This window comes from Haematobia irritans, chromosome 4 (genome assembly GCF_050003625.1).
Source record: "Haematobia irritans isolate KBUSLIRL chromosome 4, ASM5000362v1, whole genome shotgun sequence".
NCBI classification, from domain to species: Eukaryota; Metazoa; Arthropoda; class Insecta; order Diptera; family Muscidae; genus Haematobia; species Haematobia irritans.
In genome coordinates, this window is record NC_134400.1 from 212,663,889 (window position 1) to 212,679,657 (window position 15,769).

Sequence of the window (15,769 nt, forward strand, 5' to 3'; positions counted from 1 at the left end):
ACAAAGTATTTGTTAATTTTTAACACAAAATTGTTTAGTGTGGTTTATAAACAACAACAAGCAACATGTTTAGTTAGAAGGTTAAAAACTCAGGGGTATGTAAACTTGTGTAAGACTGTTTATGTATATCAGGGAGCAAGGCCGTATTCAGGTGGGGGGGGGGGGGGGTGAGGGGGATCAAACCCCCCCCGAAATGAATAAATATTTTTATATAAATAAATATATATTTTTAGCTGCATAGAAAAATCTTATCGAAGATGTTGAAGAAAAGCTGGAGGTTTTATTTTGAAAAACGCTTACCTTTAAAACTTGCACAAATCATAGAATACTAGTTGAAAAGCCCGCCAAACGATGGTCGAAAAAAATTGATTGTTTTTGTTCTCGCACCACAAATTTCATTTTTGGAAAATGTCTTTCTGCTTTTTATTTGTGTTTGTTGTTCTTTTTGTGAACATGACTCGCTTTGTTTGGCCATAGCAACAACAACGAAACAGCCAAACACACATGTGTAAATGAAATGGCGCAAAACCTGCGAAAAGAACCTGCCTAATTCAGCGATGGAAGCACTTGGAGAGTGCAATAAAGAGATATTTCCAAACGTGCATATTCTTTTAAAAATTTTGGTCACTTTGCCAGTTACTCAGGGATGGAAAATACAATTTTTAAGGAAGTACAAAAAAGGTATTTTTTGAGCGGAAAGGTACTTTTTACTAAATTTCAACAAAAATTTCACTGGAAAATTATTGTCAAGAGACTAAATTTTAAAGAAAATAAAATTTTGACAAAAGTTTCTATATAAATAAAATTTTGCAAAAATTTTCTATAAAAATAAAAATTTGCAAAAAAATCTGTAGAAAAAAAATGTTGCAAATTTGTTTCTATAGAAATAAAATTTTGCATAAATTTACTATATAAATAAAATTTTCAATTGAAATAAAATTTTGACAAAATTTTCTATAAAAATAAAATTTTGCAAAAATTCTATATAGAAATAAAATTTTGACAACATTTTCTACCGAAATAAAAAATCGATTATATAGAATCGCATTCTTTTTTCGACTAACACATTCTTGATGTTCAATAAAATCCTGTTTTTGACTATGTCTTTTACAAAATCGAGATTTGCTTCCCACATGAACATGTCTGTTTTGCCATATTTGTAAAAGACTATTAGCAAATAAGGTTGATAAAGACTTTCTCAAAATATTAAAATATTTTGTCAAAGCTATTGTACCATAAATCTGATATCGACTCAAAAATCTCTACACAAAAGGTACTAAATCATTCGCGGGGGTACTACGGTACTGACCGGGGTGAAAAAGTATTGAAAAAAGTACTATAGTACTGCATTTTCAACGTACTCATCCGAACTTTCATTTTCAACAATGAAGAGATTAAAGACGTATCTTAGAAATTCGACTACCCTGCCAACATTTTTTGAATTTGAGGGCGCTTCTGAGAATCCCCACTACGTCGAAAACAATCATATACGACATCAAAAACTCGTCGGAAAAGCGCCGTCACTATTGAGAAGTTGTACCACGCCAAGTTACTACGAAAAAGTTTCTCATCAGTGCAATTATTAGGTGCCTATTTAGATCAATTTCGAAGGACGCCAATAAGAACCCCTGCAAACTATCATAAAAAGTGCATTTTAAGGTATTTGTAGAAGAATCATTGTGGTCATGTAAAACACGATTGTGTAGATGTTTATTGATTTGATTAAACATTTATAATTTCTTATAAATAAAACATTTTTCGGTTTATCTCATCACATTTAACATAATTTTTTGCATTAATAAAAGACTGATGTTGAGTTTTAAGTAGCAAGTTACATATTGCAGAGTCTATCAGCCAGTTTGTTTATTTTCGATGGAGACAGCGTACCTGGAAATATATTTGAAAAACGATCACTTTATTCTATTTGGAAAGTCGAAAATTGTTCACCATATACCTTTCACAATTTTAAGCGTAATATCTATGTCTTCAATACTTTATTTTCGTTTTTATTTAAATAAAATATAACAAGCTGGTTGCGCTTGGCGTTTCACAAAAAATAAAATGGCTCTTCTAACAGTAGTGATGGCAAAATACTTTCATGTACATTTTGTACTTTTTGATATGCTTCCCCCATCACAGTTCGCGATGGTTGTGGTGACATTTACGAGTCTGTAGTAGCGATGAGGATGAAATGGAACTTTGAAATGCTGGCAGGGTAGCGAGAGTAGACTCAATGGATTGGTTCATCACCGAATAAATGTGCCGACTGAAGAAGTAATTGATTTATTTGCTGCCCAAAAAGCCCGTCGGCTCAATTTAATATTATAAAAATATTGTATAAATAAAATTTTCTACACATGAGATTATATGAATATTTTTTTTTAAGTTGAATAAACTTGACGTATTTATTTCAATTTTGCATTTAAAAAACCTGAACACCCCTCATTTTGAAGGTGTATGTGTAGAATGTTGCTCCTATTTTGATTCTGGAATTCACTCTTCAGTTGTCAAAATGCCGTCCAAGCAAGAAGAGCAGCGTATCAAAATTTTGCTCGAGCATCGCGAAAATCCGAGCTACTCGCACGCAAAGCTGGCAAAATCGCTAAAAGTTGCCAAATCAACCGTTACAAATATAATTAAAGTGTTTGGGGAACGTTTGTCGACAGCCAGGAAGTCTGGATCGGGGGGAAATCGAAAACCGGAAGCCGCTGAGACGACAAAGAGAGTTGCCGGTAGTTTCAAGCGAAACCCTAACCTCTCTCTCCGAGATGCCGCAAATAAGCTGGGTGTATCGTCTGCAACCGTGCATCGAGCCAAAAAACGAGCCGGACTATCGACTTACAAGAAGGTAGTGACTCCAAATCGCGATGATAAACAAAATACGACGGCCAAAGCGCGATCCCGGAGGCTGTACACGACGATGCTGACGAAGTTTGACTGCGTGGTAATGGACGACGAAACCTACGTCAAAGCCGACTACAAGCAGCTTCCGGGACAGGAGTTTTATACGGCAAAAGGAAGGGGAAAGGTAGCAGATATTTTCAAGCACATAAAACTGTCAAAGTTCGCAAAGAAATATCTGGTTTGACAAGCCATCTGTACCTGTGGCTTGAAAAGCAGCATTTTCATAGCTTCCGGGACTGTCAACCAAGAAATTTACGTGAAAGAGTGTTTGAATAAACGTCTGCTGCCTTTCCAGAAGAAACACGGTTGTTCCATACTGTTTTGGCCGGATTTGGCATCTTGCCATTACGGTAAAAAGGCCATGGAGTGGTACGCCGCCAACAACGTGCAGGTGGTTCCCAAGGACAAGAACCCTCCCAGCACGCCAGAGCTCCGCCCAATTGAGAAATACTGGGCTATTGTCAAGCGGAACCTAAAGAAGACCAAAAAAAAATGCTAAGGACGAGCAGCAGTTCAAGGCACAGATGCTCTCTGGACACGGATACATATTGCCTCTACGAAGAGGAGAATGTCATCGATGATGCGCATCACACGTTTTTCACGTGCATTCGATAGGGCACCGAAAAATTGGAATTAGAGAGACAAGTAGGCGAAATAGATGAGCGGAAACTGAGAAAAAAAATGACGGCAGACGAATGGCATCGCGAAGTATTGCGAAGTCTTATTGAGGAGGAAGAAGATTGTCCTTGGCAATACAAGGGCTACACACACTACGGAATGAGACGGAATGAAAATCTACGGTCTGGACGCAGACATGGTAGACGAAAAGGTCCACCTCGAAGTAATCTGGAAATGGTACCGAAGTGGAGCAACAATCCAGGAGCGATAGGGGTCGGAGTTTTATCCGCTATTATCGATTGGGTCTGGCATACGATGGGAGACGTTCTTGTCTTGTGCGTAAATGTATTTTTACCCACCCTCTTCCCAAAACAAAAAACTGACGGCTGTATGTACTGGTTATACTGAACATATTTCGAAAAATTCCCATAAATATCTGAAAACTCCTTATTAAATCGTCCAACCAAAAAATTTCGTCCCCAGTCATAAAGAAAACAAGTTTATACGGCCGTAAGTTCGGCCAGGCCGAATCTTATGTACCCTCCACCAAGGATTGCATAGAAACATACATATACTAAACACCGATGGCAAGGTCTCTTAGAACTTCTTAACACCGTCTTCTCAATTGCAGTTAGTCCATACGGGATATATATTAAACAAACAAAAAAAAGCCGATTAAATACGTATATAATTCTGTTTGCATAGTAATAAAATTTAGACAGAATTTTATATAGAAATAAAATGTTGACAAAATTTTCTAAAGAAATAAAATCTTGACAAAAGTATGTATAGTACTAAAATTTTGACAAAATGTTCTATAACAATAAAATTTTGACAAAATTTTGTATAGTTATAAAATTTTGACAAAATTTTCTATAATAATAAAATGTTGACAAAATTTTCTATAGATTTAAAATTTTGAAAAATTTTTCTATAGAACTAAAATCGTGACAAAATTTTGTATAGTAATAAAATTTAGACAGAATTTTGTATAGTAATAAAATTTAGACAGAATTTTATATAGAAATAAAATTTTGACAACATTTTCTATAGAATTAAAATCTTGACAACATTTTCTATAGAACTAAAATCTTGACAAAATTTTGTATAGTAATAAAATTTAGACAGAATTTTATATAGAAATAAAATGTTGACAAAATTTTCTATAGAATTAAAATTTTGACAAAATTTTCTATAGAAATAAAATCTTGACAAAATTTTGTATAGTAATAAAATTTAGACATAACTTTATATAGAAATAAAATTTTGACAAAATTTTCTAAAGAAATAAAATCTTGACAAAAGTATGTATAGTAATAAAATTTTGACAACATTTTCTATAACAATAAAATTTTGACAAAATTTTGTATAGTTATAAAATTTTGACAAAATTTTCTATAATAATAAAATGTTGACAAAATTTTGTATAGAAATAAAATTTTTACAAAATTTTCTATATTAATAAAATTTAGACAGAATTTTGACAAAATTTTGTTAAGAAATAAAATCGTGACAAAATTTTGTATAGTAATAAATTTTTGACAACATTTTCTATAATAACAAGTAAGGGAAGTCTAAAGTCGGGCGGGGCCGACTATATTATACCCTGCACCACTTTGTAGATTTAATTTTCGATACCATATCACATCCGCCATATGTGTTGGGAGCTATATAAAAAGGTTTGTCCCAAAATCTGAAGCAATTTTAAAGAAACTCCGCAAAAGTTTATTTATGATTTATCGCGCGATATATATGTATTAGAAGTTTAGGAAAATTCGAGTAATTTTTACAACTTTTCGACTAAGCAGTGGCAATTTTACAAGGAAAATGATGGTATTTTGACCATTTTTGTCGAAATCAGAAACACATACATATGGGAGCTATATCTAAATCTGAACTGATTGCAACCAAATTTGGCACGCATAGCTACAATGCTAATTCTACTCCTTGTGTAAAATTTCAATAAAATCGGAGTAAAATATTCGCCACTGTGGTCATATGAGTGTAAATCGGGCGAACATTATATATGGGAGCTATATCTAAATCTGAACCGATTTCAATAAAATTTGGCACGCGTAGCTACAATGCTAATTCTACTCCCAGTGCAAAATTTCAACTAAATCGGAGCATAAAATTGGCCTCTGTGGTCATATGAGTGTAATTCGGGCGAACGATATATATGGAAGCTATATCTAAATCTGAACCGATTTCAATAAAATTTGGCACCCTTGACTACACTAATAATTGTACTCCCAGTGCAAAATTTCAACCAAATTGGGGTAAAACTCTGGCTTCTGGGACCGTATTAGTCCATATCGGGCGAAAGATATATATGGGAGCTATATCTAAATCTGAACCGATTTCAATAAAATTTGGCACACTTACCGATACTGTTAAGCGTACTACTTGTGCAAAATTTGAACCAAATCACGGCAAAACTCTGGCTTTTGAGGCCATATAAGTTCAAATCGGACGAAAGATATATATGGGAGCTATAACTAAATTTGAACCGATTTCAACCAAATTTGGTACACTTACCGATACTATTAAATGTACTCCTTGTGCAAAATTTGAACTAAATCACGGCAAAACTCTGGCTTTTGAGGCCATATAAGTGCAAATCGGACGAAAGATATATATGGGAGCTATATCTAAATCTGAACCGATTTCTATCAAATTTACCAAGCATTGGTAGAATGTCAATTCTACTCTTTATGCAAAATTTCACGAAAATCGATAGTAAACTTTTGCCTCTGTGATCATATGAGTCTAAATCGGACGAAAGCTATATATGGGAGCTATATCTAAATCTGAACCGATTTAGCTGATATTCTGCAAGTTTTTCGATACTCATAAAATATTCGGATGTACTGAATTTGAAGAACATCGGTTGGTAAACACGCCAATTATGACCAGATCGGGGATAAATATATATGGCAGCTATATCTAAATCTGAACCGATTTTTTCCAAATTCAATAGCGATCGCCTTTGTCCCAAAAAACGACCCTATGCCAAATTTGATGACGATCGGACTTAAACTGCACCCTGTACTTTGCGCACAAAAATACATGAACAGACAGACGGACATCGCTAAATCGACTCAGAATTTAATTCTAAGACGATCGGTATACTAAACGATGGGTCTCAGACTTTTCCTTCTTGGCGTTACATACAAATGCACAAACTTATTATACCCTGTACCACAGTAGTGGTGAAGGGTATAAAAAGGCCGATTAAATACGTATATAATTCAGTTTGCCAAATTTTCTATAGAAATAAAATTTTGACCAAATTTTCTATAGAAATAAAATGTTGACAACATTTTCTATAGAAATAAAATTTTGACAAAATTTTCTATAGCAATAAAATTTTGACAAAATTGTCTATAGAATTAAAATTTTGACAAAATTTTCTATATAAATAAAATCTTGACAAAATTTTGTATAGTAATAAAATTTAGACAGAATTTTATATAGAAATAAAATTTTGACAAAATTTTCTAAAGAAATAAAATCTTGACAAAAGTATGTATAGTAATAAAATTTTGACAAAATTTTCTATAACAATAAACTTTTGACAAAATTTTCTATAACAATAAAATTTTTAAAAAATTTTGTATAGTTATAAAATTTTGGCAAAATTTTTTATAATAATAAAATTTTGACAAAATTTTCTATAGAAAGAAAATTTTGACAAAATTTTGTATAGAAATAAAATTTTTACAAAATTTTCTATAGTAATAAAATTTAGACAGAATTTTATATAGAAATAAAATTTTGACAAAATTTTCTAAAGAAATAAAATCTTGACAAAGTTTTGTATAGTAATAAAATTTGGACAAAGTTTTCTATAATAATAAAATTTTGACAAAATTTTGTCTAGTTATAAAATCATAGCGGTCATATACTAGCGCAATGTACCAAATTTCACCACGTACCAAATTTCAACCGGATCGGATGAATTTTGACCTTCCAAGGGGCTCCGGATGTCAAATCTGGTGATCGGTTTATATGGGGGTACATATAATTATAATTATTTCTGCATGGTTTTTAGAGACCATATACTAACACCACGTACCAAATTTCAACTGACTCGGATGAATTTTTGCTCACCCATGAGGCTCCGGAGGTCAAATCTGGTGATCGGTTTATATGGGGGCTATATATAATTATGAACCGATGTGGACCAATTTTTGCATGGTTGTTAGAGACCATATACTAACACCATGTACCAAATTTCAGTCGGATCGGATGGAATTTGCTTCTCTTAGCCAAATTCTCCGCAAGCCAAATTAAATTATGGACCGATATGGACCAACTTTTGTATGGTTGTTAGATACCATATACTTACAATACAAATTTGGAAGGTCTTCTTAAAATAAAGAACATCTCCCAAAGATGTTCTTTATTTTAACTGCACAGGAAGTTCATTTGAGTCAATTTTTTATAACTCGCTTTTTTCATATTTTTAATGGGAAATTTAAAATTTTATTGTTTCAAATGGTTAAACACATATCAAAAATTAATAAAACAGTGCAAATTATTTAAATTTTGACGAAAAAAAATGCTAAATCCTTTCTAGAAAAATTGCGAATTTTTGAAAATATTTGATGTCAAACGTTCCACAGAAGCGTAAGAATGCATTAAAACTCATAAAAATTTTTTAAAAATTAGTTATTTGTCAAAATATCACAAAATTTCTTTATTCACATCCAAATCATTGGATTCGCATCACACCTTAGGAAAAGATGCGAATTCAGTGCAACGGCCGTTGAAATGGTGGACATCCGTCCTATGACAAGCCCATGTTAAAATCATCGCTTCTGTGCCAATTTTGCACCACTTCGGGTCCCAAAAAGGACATTTTCACTACTTTTTTGGCGACGCTTTTTTGCTGGGCCGAAATGCCCCATTTGCAATACCATCCGACCTACATCAATAACAACTACTTGTGCCAAGTTTCAAGTCGATAGCTTGTTTCGTTCGGAAGTTAGCGTGATTTCAACAGACTGACGGACATGCTTAGATCGACTCAGAATTTCACCACGACCCAGAATATATATACTTTATGGGGTCTCAGAGTAATATTTCGATGTGTTACAAACGGAATGACAAAGTTAATGGGGGGTAATGGTGGGGGTAGATGGGGGTATCATCCTATGGTTGTGGGTATAAAAATACCAATTCGCAGAACAATCTCCTATATTGTTAACACTGCCAAAAAATAGTAAGATCTAGCTATCAAATAAATAATTTGGCATCACTGCCACTGATTATACACACAAATTTCAAAGGTTACAGAGATATGCGCATTATAGGATGTGGAAAACGAAAAAAACATTCTAGTTTTCTTCAAATTTCATTCCATGTGGAATTTGTTCTATAAACGTATACGAATAAACGGCTATAGTCTTCCATTTGATTAATACAATTATTCACCATAATTCTTTTTGGGCTCATTTCATTTTGGCCATACATTATATTTGACCCATACAACATGGAAATGCTGTAAGAGAAATACACATACATCATGGAGTTTATGACGTTATTATTATATGGCTAAGATATATGATCACACACATTAAATTACATTTTTATTAGCTGCTCAATTTCACTTCATAGGCTGCTGGATGCCACAAATTTCTTCTCACCGCCAGAACTAAAGACCTACTATGTGTATCTACTTTAAATGCTCTATGAAATGAGCCAACTTAATCTTAATTTAAAGGACCTACAAATGTGTGTGTGTGTGGTTTCTTGTTGTCAAATACTGAGGATATTACATTGTGACATAAATTAGCATCCCACACAAATATCCTAAGAGCCTATTTGCTGGAAGGCTGCTTTCAACACCTTATAAAAATATGCAGACATGTGTGAAGCCACACGAAAACGCGATAAGTCACATACTAAACTGTCAAATAAATCTCTGATGGACTCACGTTTACACATCTCAGACAGTCATTGCTCACATCCAACAAAGAGAACTTTAGGAATGGTGGCTATCTGAAAATCGCTCTTTTGCCAGTGTCATATGGAAGTGAGTAACCATCCTTTTTACCCAAGTTAATCAGTAGAGTATTACATCTACACCTCAAGAAATAAACTCTCGGTTTGGTTTATAAGATTTTTGTATTTTGCTGCCACAAAGAAATGCCTCACTGGTCTATATTTTCTTTAAAATTTCACTTAAATTTTTGAAACATAACAAAATGGTTTTGTTTGCTTTAAAATTGATGGTACTTGGTTTTTCATTTTGGATTTTCTTAAACAAATATTTGTATACGTAAGTATTTGTTGCCGAGTTAATAACAAATTGTGCAAACAAATATCCTTAGCAAGACAAAGAAGTAATCCCTTTTGGGCTAAAAAGAAGGAAATTCTGCATGCATTACCATGTGACGAATTTGGCTGCGGATAAAAAATGTTGGAAATCTGTTAATGTGGGATATTTAGTAAATTGTAGATACTTCGAAATTTTATTATGGACATATGAGGCCATAACTTTCATATAAATACTCGTATTTTTCAGTGAAATTACTTTAAACAATGTAATGGGAACATAAATTCGAGTTTTTGAAATAACGATGAGAGTCCCTGCAGACAAGAGAGACACGACCGCTGTCCGTTCACACTAGGTAATGGAAACTCAAACATGCCGCACTAAACACTTCGGCGTATAGCTTTCTTCCGCACTAGTAGCATCGACAACTAGCTTGCTTCCGCATTAATTGCTTCGGAGATTAGCACACTTTCTCACTAAGAGCTTCCAATAAACTGGCTTCCACACTAATTGTTTCGGCAATTAACTTGCTTTCGCAAGAACGAATCTTAAATCTTAAAACTTCTTAACACCGTTTTCCAAATTGTAAAATAGTCCATACGCGGTATATATTAAACAAAACAAGTAAGGAAAGTCTAAAGTCGGGCGGGGCCGACTATATTATACCCTGCACCACTTTGTAGATCTAAATTTTCGATACCATATCACATCCGCCATATGTGTTGGGGACTATATAAAAAGGTTTGTCCCAAATACATATATTTAAATATCACTCGATCTCGACAGAATTTGATAGACTTTTACAAAATCTATAGACTCAAAATTTAAGTTGGCTAATGCACTAGGGTGGAACACAATGTTAGTAAAAAACAAGTAAGTAAAGTCTAAAGTCGGGCGGGACCGACTATATTATACCCTTCACCACCATGTAGACCAACATTTGTGTTACCATCTCAACTACTTCAAATTTGCTGGGAGCTAAATATATAAAGGTTTGCATTTCCAGATACAAATACTTATAATGGAGACAATTTTTTGTACTTCTACAAAATCTCTAGAATTAAAATTGAAATCGGCTAACGCCCTGGAATGAAACACAATGTTAATAAAAAACAAGTATATACGGCCGTAAGTTCGGCCAGGCCGAAGCTTATGTACCCTCCATCATGGATTGCGTAGAAACTTCTAAACATTGCCATCCACAATCGAATTACTTAAGTTGCGGTAACGCTTGCCGATGGCAAGGTATCTTAAAACCTCCTAACACCATCTTCTAAATTGTATGTAAGTCCATACGTGTTATATATTAAATCAAAAAAGATCGATCCAATACGTATATAATTCAGTTTGACAAAGTAGACATAAAATTTTGACAACATTTTCTACAGAAATAAAATTTTAACAAAATTTTCTACAGAAATAAAATTTTAACAAAATTTTCTATAGAAATAAACTTTTGACAAAATTTCCTATACAAATAAAATCTTGGTAGATTATTTTTGGCTCGAGTGGCAACAATGATTATGAACCGAATAAAATGTTAACAAAATTTTCTCTAGAAATACAATTTTGACAAAATTTTCTATATAAATAAAATTTTGGTAGATTATTTTTGGCTCTAGTTGCAACCATGATTATGAACCGATATGGACCAATTTTTGTGTGATTGGACCAATTTTGGTATGGTTTTCAGCGACCATATACTAACACTACGTTCCTAATTTTAACCGGATCGGATTTTGCTCCTCCAAGAGGCTCCGGAGGTCAAATCTGGAGAACGTTTTATATGGGGGCTATATATAATTATGGGCCGATATGGACCAATTGTGGCACGGTTGTTAAAGATCATATACTAAACCCATGTTCCAAATTACAACCAGATTGGATGAAATTTTCTTCTCTTGGAGACTTCGCAAGCCAAATCTGGGGATCGGTTTATATGGGGGCTATATATAATTATGGACCGATGTAGACCAATTTTTGCATGGTTGTCAGAGACCATATACCAACATCATGTCCCAAATTTCAGCCGGATCGGATGAAATTTGCTTCTCTTTGAGGCTCCGCAATCCAAATCTGGGGATCGGTTTATATGGGGGCTATATATAATTATGGACCGATGTGAACCAATTTTTGTATGGTTGTTAGAGACCATATACCAACACCATGTACCAAATTTCAGGCGGATCGGATGAAATTTGCTTCTCTTTTAGGCTCCACAAGCCAAATCTGGGGATCGGTTTATATGGGGGCTATATATAATTATGGACCGATGTGGACCAATTTTTGCATGATTGTTAGAGGCCATATACAAACACCATGTACCAAATTTCAGCCGGATCGGATGAAAGATGCTTCTGTTAGAGGCTCCACAAGCCAAATCTGAGGGTCCCTTTATATGGGGGCTATACGTAAAAGTGGACCGATATAGCCCATTTTCAATACCGTCCGACCTACATCGATAGCAACTACTTGTGCCAAGTTTCAAGTCGATAGCTTGTTTCGTTCGGAAGTTAGCGTGATTTCAACAGACGGACGGACGGACGGACATGCTTAGATCGACTCAGAATTTCACCACGACCAAGAATATATATACTTTATGGGGTCTTAGAGCAATATTTCGATGTGTTACAAACGGAATGACAAAGTTAATATACCCCCATCCTATGATGGAGGGTATAATAAAAAATATGGGAAATATGAAGCGAGAGAAATTTTGAGGCAATTGTACAAAAGAGCATTTGCGATTTATCAGGCGATACTTATGTATTCGAGATATAGGACAATTTGAGTAACATTTACAATTTTTGCTACTCAGCAGTGACGATTTTACAAGGATATTGGGTAGATCTTGCCAAGATATGTGGTCAAGTGTGGGTTGTGATATATTATTTGGTCAAGTCGGGCGACTTTGGAGCCTTATTTAAATCTCAACCGTTCTGTGGAAAGTCTGGCATTACAGTGTTTGGGATATGACTAAGATATGGGGAAATTATCACAGAATTTTGTGTAAAGTGTGGGAACTTTGGCCATATTTGTATAAACCGGAAAAACGAATCTATGGAGGCTTTATCTAACTCTGAACCAAATTTGATCAAAATTTCTGCAAAATTTCACATAAATGGGAATTTAACTTTGGCCCCCGTGGTCATTTGAGTATAAATCGGGCGAAAGATATATATGGGAGCTATATCTAAATCTGAACCGATTTCAACCAAATTTGGCACACTTACCGATACTGTTAAACGTACTCTTTGTTCAAAATTTGAACCAAATCACGGCAAAACTCTGGCTTTTGAAGCCATATAAGTTCAAATCGGACGAAAGATTTATATGGGAGCTATATCTAAATTTGAACCGATTTCAACCAAATTTGGTGCACTTATCGATACTATTAAACGTACTCCTTGTGCAAAATTTCAACTAAATCACGGCAAAACTCTGGCTTTTGAGGCCATATAAGTGCAAATCGGACGAAAGATATATATGGGAGCCATATCTAAATCTGAACCGATTTCAATCAAATTTACCAAGCATTGGTAGAATGTCAATTCTACTCTTTATGCAAAATTTCACGTAAATCGGTAGTAAACTTTGGCCTCCGTGGTCATATGAGTCTAAATCGGACGAGATGTATATATGGGAGCTATATCTAAATCTGAACCGATTTCAATCAGATTTACCAAACATTTGTACAATGTAAATTCTACTCTTTATGCAAAATTTCACGACAATCGGTAGTAACCTTTGGCCTCTGTGGTCATATGAGTCTAAATCGGACGAAAGATATATATGGGAGCTATATCTAAATCTGAACCGATTTAGCTGATATTTTGCAAGTTTTTCGAGACCCATAAAATGAATTTGAAGAACATCGGTTGATAAACACACCAATTATCACCAGATCGGGGATAAATATATATGGCAGCTATATCTAAATCTGAACCGATTTTTTCCAAAATCAATAGCGATTGTCTTTGTCCCAAAAACGACCCTATGCCAAATTTGAGGACTGCGACCTGTACTTTGCGCACAAAAATACATGAACAGACAGACAGACAGACAGACAGCCAGACAGACAGACGGGCATCGCTAAATCGACTCAGAATTTAATTACAAGACGATCTGTATACTAAACGATGGGTCTCAGACTTTTCCTTCTTGGCGCTACATACAAATGCACAAACTTATTATACCCTGTACCACAGTAGTGGTGAAGGGTATAAATATGGGAAACATTTAAATCTGAAGCAATTTTAAGGAAACTTTGCAAAAGTTTATTTATGATTTATCGCTCGATATATGTATTAGAAGTTTAGGAAAATTAGACACATTTTTACAACTTTTCGGCTAAGCAGCGGCGATTTTACAAGGAAAATGTTGGTATTTTGACCATTTTTGTCGAAATCAGAAAAACATGTATATGGGAGCTATATCTAGATCTGAACCGATTTCAACCAAATTTGGCACGCATAGCTACAATGCTAATTCTACTCCCTGTGCAAAATTTCAACTAAATCGGAGCAAAAAATTGGCCTTTGTGGTCATATGAGTGTAAATCGGGCGAAAGCTATATATGGGAGCTATATCTAAATCTAAACCGATTTCAACCAAATTTGGCACACATAGCTACTATGCTAATTCTACTCCCTGTGCAAAATTTTAACTAAATCGGAGTTAAAAATTGACCACTGTGGTCATATGAGTGTAAATCGGGCGAACGATATATATGGGAGCTATATCTAAATCTGAACCGATTTCAATAAAATTTGGCACACTTGACTACACTACTAATTGTACTCCTAGTGCAAAATTTCAACCAAATTGGGGTAAAACTCTGGCTTCTGGGACCGTATTAGTCCATATCGGGCGAAAGATATATATGGGAGCTATATCTAAATCTGAACCGATTTCAATAAAATTTGGCACACTTGACTATAGTACTAATTGTTCTTCTTGTGCGAAATTTTAAACAAATTAGGGTAAAACTCTGGCTTCTGGGGCCATATAAGTCCATATCGGGCGAAATATACATGGGAGCTATATCTAAATCTAAACCGATTTCTTCCAAAATCAATAGGTATCTATTCTGAGCCAAAACACATGCTTGTGCCAAACTTGAAGTCGATTGGACTAAAACTGCGACCTAGACTTTGATTACAAAAATGTGTTCACGGACAGACGCAAAGATAATAAAAGAGGAAGATGGGAGATTGGCTTGCGTCATACCAAATGTTGCATTTACCAGATTATTTTAATACATGTTTGTAACATTTTAGTTGTTTTTAGTTTTTATTTTTTAAATGAAAAATTTAATTTTCTTAATGAAACAATGATAAATTTTAGGCAACAACAAAAAAAAATACATTTTTCCATTTATGGAAATTTATTTCGTGCTCTTAATTTCTTTTTATGTGCATTTTAATGCTATGTCAATACTTGTCGTATACGCGTTTGGTTCGAGTATTAAACTAATGTGGTAAATGGTTTGATGTGCTCAGTAGCCAATCTCCCATCTTCCTCTTTTATTATCTTTGGACAGACGGACATGGCTATATCGACTCAGGAGCCCAATCTGTGCATTTTTGCCAAAGACACCATGTGTCTATCTCGTCTCCTTCTGGGTGTTGCAAACATATGCACTAACTTATAATACCCTGTTCCACAGTGTGGCGCAGGGTATAAAAATAAATAAAATGTGGGAACTACTATTGTTTGTGTTACACGACAAGAGTAACGTATGCATATGACGTTGACGAACTTTTCAACGCGTCGAGTGCGTTGACAACAGTAAACATCATGTAAACAAATCAAACGAAAAACAATCTAAAATATGAACGAGGACTTATTATGGAAGTTAAAAAACATAAAGTCCTATATATTAAAGAGTGCTTTGAATAAAAACCTAATAAAAAGCGCAGAGGCGAGGAATGTAATCAGCAAATTTATCGATGTTCCGACGCA

The 15,769-nt window shown here is 34.3% G+C and overlaps 1 long non-coding RNA gene across 1 annotated transcript; it reads right to left on the reverse strand.

The window, feature by feature from the left end:
• Positions 1-1,677: 1,677 nt before the first annotated feature.
• On the reverse strand, positions 1,678-2,376 carry LOC142235276 (uncharacterized). The gene is made up of 2 exons (XR_012721855.1): positions 1,955-2,376; positions 1,678-1,887 (listed from the first exon to the last, which is right to left on the reverse strand). It is a non-coding gene; the product is annotated as an uncharacterized LOC142235276 (long non-coding RNA).
• Positions 2,377-15,769: the final 13,393 nt, after the last annotated feature.